Here is a 12,110-nt window from a genome sequence, read left to right as displayed (position 1 = left end):
AAAGGCTATGACCTTAGGACTGATCCTCCATGCCAAAGTGCTAATAGATATACTCCATCTGCTTTTAAAAGGGTTGAAAAGAAGTGCAAAAAGTTCTGTAATGAAATGAAGTGGGGAAGGAGAAAGTAGTGGTGTCGACTCGTTGACTATGAATAATTGGAGTAAATGTGTTGTACTGTTTCATTTCATGTCGTTATTTTAGGTCATGTATTATGTGATGTACTATGTTCATTGGAGTTTATGTGATGTACTATTTTATTTGCGTCTCGTTCTTTTAGGTCATCTATTATTTTAATTCGCACGTACTATGTTTGTTGGAGTTTATGTGATGTACTATTGTATTTGACATGTACTATGTTAAGTAGAGTTTATGTAACTAAATATGTTTGATTTCGTATAACATATTCATATAATGGGTTCAGATAGTCATGTAACAAGATCATAAATTCATATAACAAGTTCATGAGATAGGTTCAAATAACACAAGGTCATATAATAGGTTCAAATAGTCATGCAACAAGATCATACATACATATAACAATGTCATATAATAGGTTCAAATAGTCATGCAACAAGATCATAAATTAATATAACAAGTTCATGTGGCTGGATCTGCACTTGCACCACCACGTTGACGACATCTGCTACGGCTGTGGCCCTCGGCCCCACATTGCTTACAGCGCCTCGGCGCACGCAACATCCGAGTGTCCATCTCAATCAAGAAGCGGGTCATCTTTGGCCGACCTTTGGCAACACGTCTGAGAAACGGATTGCCTACAAATCGAGGTTCAATATAAACAGGCCACGTTGTCGGATTTCCTAATGGCCTAAACCTAGCTTTGTAAAATCTTTGAATTCGGTCCATCTTGTATACTTCATGAACGTACACCTGCCAATCAAGTCGCTGATTTGCACAACAAGCAAATACATGTCGACACGGAATGCGATCCACTTGGAATTCACCACAGTCACATACTCTTCGACGTAGGTCGACTACGTACTCCACTCCACTAGGCATCTCACGTACCTCAAATACCTCATTCTGTCTATCAAAGCAACTAACCTGGATGTTTCCCGATGCCCGCTGATTTGCATGCAATTTAGTAGTCACAATCTCAGAGAACACATGTCCAGCATTAATACGAGCCTCAGCCTCGGCTCTTTTTCGTGTGAACAACTCATTAAGCCTGTAAAACGTTGCCTTAACAAGTGCAGTGACTGAGAGATTGCGCGCTCCCTTCAAAACCGAGTTGATGCACTCCACTAGATTGGTTGTCATATGACCCCATCGGTATCCACCATCAAATGCCAAGGCATACTGCTCGTGCGGTATCCTGTCTAGCCAATTACAATACGCCTCACCGCGTTTGCGCAATCGTTGATAACGTATCTCGTACTCGCGAACCGTCCTCGAATATCCTATGTTACACAAAAGGCCTCATTATAAAATCATGCATTATAACATAATATTAGACAATAACAAATTTGTTTTATTCAAATTTACCTATGTTGACGATAAGCTTCTGCAAGTACGAAGCCTTGAACTTTCTCAGGAAGTTCGACTCTATATGCCTGATACAAAACATGTGGAAAGCCCTAGGAGGAGACCAGGCTCCGTTACTCCGAACAATAGCTGAGTTGATGGATTCATGTCTATCGGATATAAGGCCCACACCGTCACGCGTCACCACATGCTGTCGCATGTTACTGAGAAAAAAGTGCCACGCGTCAGATGTCTCTCCCTCCATTATCGCAAATGCAATGGGCACAATATTGTTGTTGCCGTCCTGAGAAACTGCCACCAACAGACAACTTTTATATTTTCCATACAAATGAGTTCTGTCTACCTGCACTATTGGCTTGCAATGTCAGAATACTCTAATACAAGGGTAATAACTCCAGAAGACTCGATGTAAGACACGAATGTCAGGAACCAAGTCATCACCCTAGAAAGCAGACATTGTTTCAAAGTGAACGACCGCTGATGGCTCTTTGTAACACATGGCCTCAAACCATATGGGCAAAGCTTCATACGAAGCTTCCCACCCGCCGAAAATTGACTCCACTGCCTTCTGCTTTACTAACCAGGCTTTGCGATAACTAACGGTGTAATTAAACTTCGACTATACCTCCGCAATGACTAATTTTACCTTTATAGATGGGTCAACTTCTACCAATGGCTTAATTGCTTCTGCAATTGTGTCAGAACCCAATTTGGAATGATCTTGAGAAATGGTTGCTCGAGTACACGTGTGACTACCATTGTACCTCCTTATCTCCCAACAGTACTTTTTGGACATTTTACTCACCCTGATCAGCCAGTCACAACCAGCACCGTACTGGGTACATTTAGCATAGAAAGTTGTTGGCTCCGACTCGTACACCCGATAATCCACGCCTCGACGGATTGTATAATCTTTCATCGGCTTAATCACTGCCTCCCTAGAACTGAATGTCATCCCCACCATAAATTCACCATCCGCTACAACAGGAAGCTCTGCTACATTCACACCAGAAATTATGTACTCTGATTAATAATTATAAATTGGTCATATAAATATAAATAAGTAATTAAATACATAAGAAATAAAAAATCAACCAAAAAACTAAACGCTAATTACCATAGTTATCAGAACCGAACCGGTCATCAACCAGGTCAAATGACCGGGTCACTGGTTTATCCGGTTAAACCGGTCATAATTAAATCAAATTATTAAATTATAAGAATAAAATTAAATTGAACAAGAAAAATAAATAATAACACAATCAATATCAATATACCAATATATTTATATCCTATGCGTTGTTACTTGTTTGGTGTTCGTGTCCATGTGCGGTCCAACCAACCAACCGAACCGGTTAGACGGCCGGTTCACCTATTAACCAGTTGAACCGGTCCAGTCGATCTGGTCTGGCCCAATCGAACCGATCTGGCCAGGTCGAACCTTTCCGGTCCGGTCACACCATCCGAACCGGCCAGATTTTGACAACTACGCTAATTACCAGATAAAAAAGCTCACACAATCAACTACCATTTCTACTGATCACATGTTCGTCATGCTAACTAATCAATCTGTCATATTAATCTATCATACATTGTATCAAAACTATATACCTACATTCATATACTCAGGAAATTCCGGTGTATGCATGGCCTCCAAATCCAGCGAGCACATGAAACTAGGCTCCACAAACGGATGCTGGTTTGCTAGTGCATTTGCCACATCCGCCACATTTGCCTGCATAGTGTCGTCGACCTGATCTCCATCTCCACCCGGATCAAGGCATTCATAATTACTTTCGAAGTCCTCCTCACTATCACTATTATAATTTTTCCACTCAATATTCCGGTCTGCTTCCGACTGCTCAAACTCAATATACAGCTCGATGAATAATATCTGTGACCGAGTTTCCATGTACACTGAAAACATATCTTGCATGCTCGCTTCATCAGTTACATATTTGGTTTGAAACTGAACGAACCCACCAAATACAGATACTGGGTTCCTGTACAAAATGCACGATATTCTCCTACATATTTGAGAATCCATCTTCTCACAAATTACTCCTTTTAATTCTTCAAACGACAACGTAAATGGAATAACAATATCCAATGAATTTTCACACACAAATTTTACACCTTTAGCTGTTTGTAATAAAATCTGCCCATGATAATAAATCTTTAACAATATTCTATCATCCATTATGATATACTCACAGGAAACACTCTCAAACTTGAAAAAATAGGATCTTCAAACAATGAACATGAAAGCTGGTGCCGAAACAATGAAGAAGAAGAAAAAAGAACTAAAGGGGTTTCAGAAGAAAGATTTCAGAGACTAACAAAAAATGGAGACTTCGGGTAATGTTGAGGTATATATAAAATCAAAAATCGGACGGTCCGACCGCATTTCAACAGTTAACTTTTATTACGCTATGAAATCGGACTGTCCGATTTTGATCACATTCAAATTCAAAATTTTTAGCATGCAGCAAATCGGACCATCCGATTTAAGTGAACTAATCCAAAAATTTCTCGGCCTCATGTAATCGGACGGTCCGATTACTATGCTCGATTTTTTCCCTCACCCACAAATCGGACCGTCCGATTTGTGCACCCCTCTCTCCAACAAAGAAATCGGACGGTCCAATTTCTAGCCCCTATTCAGCTAACTAACGCCGTCACATTACTGTATTATCTCCTCAAACCATCATAACGTTGAGTTACACACGTTACTTTGTCATATGTAAATTAATTAGCCTCATATGGGGGTTAATAATAATAATTATTATTTTACATTTATCCTAAACATTTTTGAAATTCATAAAAGTGGAATCCTAATTCCTTTTCCCTCCAATCCGTCCAGAACTATCACCACCCACTCAACCCTTCTCTTGTTTCTGCCCTCACCGTCGTCGTCCAGCCAGCAGTCACTGCCAGTCTCATCTCATCTACGGGCGTCGTTCCTAGGCTCGCTCTCCCCGTCTCCTCTTCTCTCTTCTCTCTTCTCTCTTTTCTCTTCTCTCTTCTCTCTCCGATTCGTCGTCAGCACCGTGGTGCTCGATCTTCCCCTTCATCCTCCACTTCCAGAGTTCCAATGGAACCTCAGTCTCAGGTATGAATTTGCTTAATTGATTTCAATTTTTTTTGTTCCAATACAAATTAAGAATGCTTGTGTATATTCATGAAGCATGCCAAATTGTTTTCCAATAACAGTGAGTACCTATTAGTCTTCTTCGGTTCTTCCTCTCTCGTTTCGTTCCTTCCATTTCCTCTCTCCAAATCCACAATTTTTCACTTTTTTTTGTTAAATTATGATTACGATGGAATCTGTAACCTAGAACAGTGAATAATTTAAGATTATGAACTGGAAAGTATTTGAAAATTGGGAAATGTTATTTTCTTCCGTTGCTTATTTGGAGATTTTGTAGATGTAAGATAAATGCATTTTTTAAATTAGTGGTTCATGAATGATGACAACTAAAATAAAATGGTCTCATTAATTTTGCTTATTTGATTCTGGAGTTTAACTATGTGGAGTTCATCTCTTTGTTTTAACAAGTTTTGAGAATCTTTCATATAGGAGAAAAATAGGACCTATCAATTTATTTATGTGTTACACTCTGAATTTAGAAATATGTAATATTGAGTTCTTCGAGCAATCTTTTTCATTATTTCAAGCCAATGCAGACTTAACGTGAAATTTGTATAGACATCAAAACATTTTTAATTTGAAGGCCTTGACTTATTAAGCTTATACTTCTAGGTGAAGTGATTCTCAAGAGTACAGGCATGAACTTGAAAATGCAATTGATATGTGACACTCTTATGTATATAGAGCATTTGGAAAAGCTTTATTTCTTTATACCTAAAAACTGCATATCTACCTAAAGGAATCAAAATTGCACTTTTTGAAATCTAATTAGTGGTGTGAGCACTGAGCAGTGTGTTCATGTTATGGTTGTTTTATATCTTAGGTTTATTTCAGACTTTGGAGTTTTTATTGACTTTGTAATTTGGGAATTTTAATAGTTTTTAGTTTTACATGAATTATTCTTGAAAGGATATTACTATGAGATATATCTTATATTGATTTTGGCTATGAATCTATATAATTGATCTTAATCACCAAAATATATTGATATTTTGTAAAGTTGCATAACTTGATTGTCAAAGAGTAGCAATCTGCATTAATGCTAAACTTTTGAAGAGCAATTCATATAGGAACAAGGTTCCTAGAGGTTTACCTATTTATAAGACTCCTTGTAGCAGCAGATACATGATCCAAGAAACGAACCAAGTTCCATGAAGAGCTATGGCATTTCAGCTTGAGGATACATTACATTATCACAAGCCTTCTACTGATATTTAAGGGCATTCTTATAGTTGCATATTCAAACCCAGATGTCCAATCAGAAATATAATTAGAACTGTATTCCCTTATGTAATGTTATGGTTTTTGTAAGTTTCACTGCTATGAAAAACAATGTAGTTTGACCGAATCACACCAGAATGTAAATAAAAATGTACTATATTCTTTCTGAAAATTCTTCAATTTTAGAAAATAAAAATGTACTATGCACATTATAATTTCTTTGATTTTGAGATTCATTCTCTGTGTAATCATGTATACATACATATAAATAATTTTACGATATCTTTCACTGATTGGATAGCATAATTTTTTATGTAGATTGTACTCACATGTATACATACATGATTACACAGAGGAAGAATCTCAAAATCAAAGAAATTATAATGTGCAGCTTCTATTTATTTTATGTTAAATCTAGGATAGAAATATGTAAAAGAAATGTCATGTTTGATTTGGGTCTACATATATTTATAATAATGTATCCAAGATACTCTTGTTCTTATTTATGTATAAAAGCAACTTCCTATATAGTTGAGTTTTGTTTCTCAATGTTACTGCTATGGTCTATGGTGCTCTCTGCATGAAATATCTATAGATCAAAATAATATATTACTAAAAGTATGATTTTAACCATAACCCAAACTATAGTATGGACTATGGAGATTATCTAATAGAAAATCAAGCATGATATACTGATTTAAGATTATCTAATGCATTTTATATTTATGATAAGTTTAAGTTAAAGTAAATTAAAACTTGGACAAGACTTTTCATAATACCAAGAGTTCAACAATGGCAGTATGGACTATGGAAATTGTGTTTTATGGTATGTTATCACTGTCAGCTGTTAAAACAAATATGCTAAGTATCTCTTTTTGATGGTTAAGTAGCACTCTAGTCCAATTTTATACCATAAAATAGACACATTGTTGTACATAAAAAGGACAAAATATCCAGGTCAAGAAACTTCTAACATATATGAGAGCCCGTCCTCATTGATATTCCTTTTTTTAAAGATCCTTCAATTTCAAATATTCTACTTTTGTCTTTCACCTTCTACCTTTGCAAATTTTAGACTCATTTCAGAGTATCTTTCTTGCATCTCTTTCAGCTCATTTTCCATCAATTTGTTTTTTTCCTTCAACAATGATAATTTGCTTAACATGTCGCTACAAAGGTTGCCATCCCCATTATCCACTCTGGACATATCTTCAGGAATTTGCATTACTGCCATGACAAGAAAATGATCAATAATTAAGAGAGTTAATGTACCAATATTTTCTAAGCCTGGCCAGAAACCCATCAAAGTTAACACAATTAAGAGAATCTAAGTTACCTGTATGCAATGCTATCACATAATCAAACATCTCTATCACAAACTTACAAATTCAGATATAGTAAAAGTCAAATATGAACTACAAGTTCTTATTGATAATATGCTTCAACAAAATTGCTAGTTGAAAATTTCATGAAGATGTCTAGTTCTCAGGTATTATTCATCTTGAGCATTCATTGCTTTTTCCATCAGAAATTGAATGCAAATACTATGTAAATTCTTATTTTGACCCTTCTTCTAACAATATAGCATGAAATTTTTAGAATTAAACTTTGCACATCTTATTGGTATCGTACCATCTGCAATTATGAAAAAATTACCATTGAAAAAATTCTTACAAGATTTGAGGAGTTTGGAATCACCATGGGGCCGTCAATGACCACGGTACCACATGATTATCACGATCCGCGTCTTCTTCATGACCTAAATCATGCAATCTTGCTCTTCCCCTTCACCGTTGTCCTCGACAACACTTCAACATCAGTGTCATGGCCTCCTTGTCGTTAAATTTGCCAATGAAATTGAATATGTTATTGTTCTGAAATTAAATAAATAAAAAAAGAATTTGTGCAGATTCAAGTCTCAAAAGTACAACTAGTGAAGATCTAATTACATGAAAAACTTGTAGAATTTTACAAAATAAAATCAAGAATAGAAAACTTTATTTACAACCAAAAGCAATCTTAAAAAAAAATTAATTAGAACAAAATTAATGGCCTGCTCATCAAGTACTGGAGTAAGCAGTTAGAGCGGTGGCAGCAACGTCAATGACTACAGTATCACTGGTTGTCCCCATCGTCTGCCACCTCGTCATTGTTTAAACCTGTAATCTTCCTCTTCTTCATTCTCGTTGTCATCGTCAAGATCGGTGCCATGGTCTCTTCTCTTCAATATTGCCGTTGGTGAAGCTGGCAACCATCATCCAAGACTTTTTTTTCAAGCATGTCGTCGGAAGTCTACCATAACATTGTCGGACTGACCATGGAGGCAGGATAGGGTTTTGCTGCCGCTTTCAATGCTTGATTTGTCTTACAATTAATTTAGGGGTGGTTTTGAAATATTCAAAGACTTGTCATCTATTTCCCTATTTCTAGCAAATTGTTTATGGAGTGAATGTAAACCATTGGATCTTCTACCAATTTAAATCAACGCTTCTAATACTATGGTGCATCAGAAATGCCTAAAAGATTTGAGCTGATTTTAGACTGATTTGTTGAAATACAAATACTTGCTCCAGACTCCGGATACCTTGAAGCATCTGATGATGATGAAGGAGGTTGGTTGGTGAAACAAAGATGGTGGTGGCGGTGGCTGAGGAGATTGAAAAGAACCAGTAGATTGCTGGGAAGGTGTAAATGATGATGAAGAGCCATAGAAGTTTTGATCGAATCTGAAGAAGCATTGAAGTGCTGAGTGTCCTGGTCTTGAGTATACTTGGCATTGAGGTCTGGGATTTTGCCAAAAGTTTCTTCCACCCCTACCAAATCGTCCTCTGCCAAAACCTCTTTTTCCTCCACCATCCCGAAGAGAGAACATTGGATTGTTGAAATTGCCTTGAAGGGATCTTCTGTGGAAACTCTGTGCCAGCCACCATCCATACTATTCTATCAATTGCTCTAGCAAAAAGATGGGTTTTGCATCAATTTAATTTTAATAATGCATTTTGAAATGGTGAATTAACTAAAAAGGTATTGATGCAACAACCACCAGGTTTTACTAACTCTAACTCTTTACACCCTTCCCTATTTGTTCGATTCAAAAATAACTCTACTACTTACATATTAGCTTATGTTGATGACTGGTGATTCCCCCAAAGAAATTGAGTTACTGATTTCACAATTACACTCTTTATTTTCTCTTAAAGATCTTGGCACTCTTCATTATTTTCTTGGGCTAGAATTTAATTTTTTATCATCTAATTCTCTTCATATTTCTCAAACAAAGTACATTCATGATCTACTAACTCGTGCTGGTATGCAGAATTCAAATCCTCTTCCAACCCTATGGCTTTAACATTAAAACTTACTGCACAAGGAACTGAATTCTATGACAATCCAACCCTTTATAGATATATCGTTGGTGGCTTATAATATGCTACTCTTACTCATCCTGAAATTTCTTTTGTTGTAAATAGAGTTAGTCAATTCATGCAACAGCCCTTAAGTCAACACTGGTGTGCAGTCAAGAGGATTTTGAGATATCTCTCAGGTGCAACAAATCATGGTATATTTTTTAACTCTAGCTCCGAGTTCTGTCTTTTTGCCTTTTCTGATGCGGATTGGGCAAGTGACTTGGATGATAGGCGCTCTACCAGTGGCTATTATATTTTCTTTGGAAGCAATCCAGTTTTCTGGTCAAGCAGGAAGCAACCAGTTGTTAGTCGTTCATCCATTGAAGCTAAATTTTGTTGCATTGCTAACACTGCAGCTGAAATTCTATGGTTCCAGAAGCTTCTCTCTGAACTTAGAATCCCTTGCTCAGTACCTCCAGTGATATATTGCGACAATCTTAGTGCTGTACTCCTTTTCGAGAATCCTATGCTTCATTCAAGATCCAAGCATTTTGAAATTAATCTACATTTTGTGCGACAGAAAGTTGCAGCCCGCTAATTATATATTGACAACATACCTTTTAGCTCTCAACTTGCCGATATACTTACAAAAGTTCTATCTACTTCTCTGTTTCTTTATTTTTGTTCCAAGCTCAAGGTCTTCTCTTCTAAGCCCTTGAACTTGAGGGAGGATGTAGAGAGAAGCCCAAATTCAGTTAAAACAGATTTAACCAATTCTATTATAAATGATAAAATTCAGCAAGAAAGCTAATCCGTGTTCTTGAGTCACTCTTGAGCTATGCATATGTAATTAGCTAATATAAATATCTATATTTTCTATTGTAATAAAGACATGTTTTTTATTAAATGAAATACAAAATCACAAAATTCCGTCTCTTTTGTTCTCTGCTATCTCTCTACATCTTCTCTAATTTAACAATTCTTTTATAACCAATAACAATATGACCAATCCAAATTAGTTTATCCTTGACAATCTATACAAATACCGTTTAGATAAGTCTTCATAAAAACTAAAACTTAATTCACCAAAAAAGCATTGAACACCAACCTGATGCAATTTTTTTCTTGAATTTAAACTAAATTTCAGGAATTAACTTGAGTATTAATCCTTCAAAAGAAATCATAATCCTCCTCCACGTAATGAAGCAAAGCTTTTTATATGGACAGGAATATCTTAACGTTCTTCCACTGTTTGATATAGATATCTATAGGATTCTACAGTTGTCAGGCTCAGGCGCTATTCCATAACGTGGTAAGTAGAAGAATTCAAAAAAGAGCAATTAAGGAGAGCATGTGAGAGAACGAGCTTATGCATATAAAAAGCACCCCTCAAAGGCCGAAAGACAAGAATTGCACAATTTGTATAGTTGCGCCTATTTTATTCTGGTTATAAATACACATGTATTTATGCAAAAATATATAATATATGGCTTATACTTTTTGTGCATATAACAATTTTAAAGTTAAAAGTCATAATCGGAAAATCAAGTGAAATTGGAAATCTAACTCTTTTCAAACCTTGATTTTTTTTTCTAAGTTCATAGTTTTTCATAGATATAGAAAAACAAAAATATATCATATACACCAAATATAATTCTTTACTTTCTCTAATCTTTGTGTAATTTTACTATAGCCCGTTTAATTCTAAATTTTCATAGTCTACTTACTCTTTATTATTTGTATGATCGGTATATTTGCTGTGAGAAAGTCTCATCAATGTAAGATTAAATTATTAAAATTAGACGAAAGTTGGTCTTATTTATTGGGTAACAAGTATTTTTATTTGTAATAATATTAGGGAAATAAGATCGTAGGAGGCAAAAGTTTCATGTCAACTAAAAAGATCAAGATCTTCTTAGATAAAAAAATCAAATAATAAATTTTTTAGTTATTATTTTTATATAAAATAGTTTGATTTTTTACTAATAATTAATTTTAACATTCATTATCTAAAATTTGAAAGAATTTTATGTGTATACTTTTACATATGATGTTAAGTCTGTTGTACAAATAAAAATAATTAATTTTCATATTTATCATTTAAAAATAATATTTTTTCTCTCTATATATAAAAATATAATTAGATATTAGTATAAACAAATTTATATTGATAATTATAAAATTAACTCAATTTTTTTGAAACAATTGAATCTTGATTCTAATTATTAATCACAACATCAATATTCTCTCTAAATTATATGTGATAGATATTTAAAGGAAGAGAGGCGAAATTATAAATTAGAAAAAGAAGCAGTAAAAATTTAAAACTAAATTTAAAAAAAGGAGTTAAGTACGATTTTGGTTCTTATGATATAAGCCGAAAATTTTATTCGTCTCCAACCTTTTTTTGCATATAAAATCGTCCCTAAGGTTTAAACCTAAGTTTTAAAATCGTCGATTTTACTTAAATATTAAAATTTTGGACCAAATTATCCATAACAAAAAAAATTATAAAATAAAAAATAAGAAAAAGAAAGTGTTTCTGCTCCTACGAAAGGGAAGAAGAAGGAAGAAGAAGGAGGAAGGGAAGAAAAACTAGAAAAAGCTGTCCACAATCCACTTCTGCCTTCGCTTCTGCCGCCACCTCTATACGATTTTATTTCATAAGATAAGGACGATTTTAAAATCAAGTTAAATTTTAGGGATAATTTTGTATGTAAAAAAAAGGTTCGGGATGAAAAAATTTTCGACCTATACTTTAAGAATCAAAATCGTACTTAACCCTTAAAAAAAACTAAATAATAATAATAATAATAATAATAATAATAATAATAATAATATAATTTTTTTATCTTTTTTTTTGAATTTTTTATTATTTAATTTTTCA

The 12,110-nt window shown here is 34.6% G+C and overlaps 2 long non-coding RNA genes across 2 annotated transcripts; one reads left to right on the top strand and one right to left on the bottom strand.

Annotated features, from left to right (window-relative positions):
• LOC110266505 lies at positions 4,348–6,048 on the top strand. Its single transcript, XR_002353911.1, has 2 exons — positions 4,348–4,616; positions 5,656–6,048. It is a non-coding gene; the product is annotated as an uncharacterized LOC110266505 (long non-coding RNA).
• On the bottom strand, positions 6,777–8,940 carry LOC107619491. The gene is made up of 2 exons (XR_001615665.2): positions 7,551–8,940; positions 6,777–7,103 (listed from the first exon to the last, which is right to left on the bottom strand). It is a non-coding gene; the product is annotated as an uncharacterized LOC107619491 (long non-coding RNA).

The sequence above is a fragment of the Arachis ipaensis genome, chromosome B09 (assembly GCF_000816755.2).
Source record: "Arachis ipaensis cultivar K30076 chromosome B09, Araip1.1, whole genome shotgun sequence".
Taxonomy (NCBI): Eukaryota; Viridiplantae; Streptophyta; class Magnoliopsida; order Fabales; family Fabaceae; genus Arachis; species Arachis ipaensis.
The sequence above is the reverse complement of the archived record's forward strand: the minus strand, read 5'-3'. Positions and strand labels throughout refer to the sequence as shown.